The following is a 1,332-nucleotide window of genomic DNA, read 5'->3' as shown; positions in this document are numbered from 1 at the left end:
AGAGAGAGAAAGAAACTAACTCTGAGGTCACACTAGGAAAATTAGTAACTCAGTAAGATCCTATCTCAAATAATAAAAAGGAGATTTAGTTCATGGCAGAGGTCCTAGATTCAACCCCTACTACTGAAAAAGAACAAAACAAAACACATCGAACACAAGTCAATGAAAATGATCCAAAGTGAACCACAGGAAAATAACATAGAAGACAACAGCTAAGAACAATGGAGCAATATTAAACCACCTAACACTTGTATAATCAGAAGCCCAGGTATGGAGATGGAGCTCAGTGGTATACCAACTTCCAGACAGTAGTTTGCTCCTCAGCTTTTCTGTTTTATCTTCCTGGTGGCAGGGATCAAATTCAGGATCTTGAAGTTGCCAGGCAGGCACTTGCAACAAGTGGCAGTGCTGACACATGCCTATAATTCCATCACTCTGGGAAGCTGAGGCAAGAAGATCCAAGTTTGAGCCCAGTTTGGGCAACTTGCTAGACACTTTCTCCAAAAAAAGGCGTGAAGATAATATATGTGCAAAGGCACAGAGAGTTCAATAACCAGGAAAGACAGAAAGACACACACACAAGAAAAGAAAAGCTGGGCAGATGGCATACCACTGTAACAAAACACCTAGCGAGGCTGAGGCAAGAGAATCACAAATTCAAGGCTATCATGGCATACATAGTAAGTTCAGGTTAGCTTTTGGCATGTTCCAAAATATAGTGAATACTGCTGTCAAGTGCCATCCAATGAAAAGCCGTATTTATAAAAACATGATAGTGTGTCCTTCTCCACCTTATTTACTGGACCTGACACCATGACATTTCTGGCTCTTCCCCAAACTTAAAATGACCGTGAAAGCTAAATGGCCTCAATCGCTTCAGGTCAAGGCACACACAACAATGTGACTCAAGATGCAAAAGATGATGATTCTGAAAACTGCTTCAGAAAGTACTAGAAACCAGAGGAAGTATTTTGAGGAGAATTCATGGCAATGTGTATTTTACTGTAATAAATGGTTTAAACTAATTTAAACAGCACAGCCTCTTTTTATGTCTCAATAAAGCTGTTGTTTAAACAAACAAAAAAAAACTCTTGGAAGGAAGGAAAGAAAGTCCTCCCTTGGATCACTGTCCAGCATCACTGCTGGGCCCTTTTGGGAAATGCACCCCAGGTGATTTCAGCACAGCATGGGCAGCACAGAGGGTGCGAGAGCCTGCTGCACACCAGCCAACCTGGCACAGCAGTCACACACGTGGCCCATCACCGAAGGAAACACTGTCTCATGGCGCATGATTCTGAGGTGGCCCTCTGTCCTTCCCACACACACACTGCA

General features: G+C 42.6%; 1 protein-coding gene across 1 annotated transcript in view; it reads right to left on the bottom strand.

The window, feature by feature from the left end:
* The window catches only part of Hmces (5-hydroxymethylcytosine (hmC) binding, ES cell-specific), an 18,123-nt gene that overhangs the window by 7,479 nt on the left and 9,312 nt on the right, over window positions 1-1,332 (bottom strand). The window lies entirely within an intron of this gene.

Source organism: Octodon degus, unplaced genomic scaffold, assembly GCF_000260255.1.
Source record: "Octodon degus isolate 3935 unplaced genomic scaffold, OctDeg1.0 scaffold00233, whole genome shotgun sequence".
NCBI classification, from domain to species: Eukaryota; Metazoa; Chordata; class Mammalia; order Rodentia; family Octodontidae; genus Octodon; species Octodon degus.
This window is presented reverse-complemented; position numbering and strand designations above follow the sequence as displayed.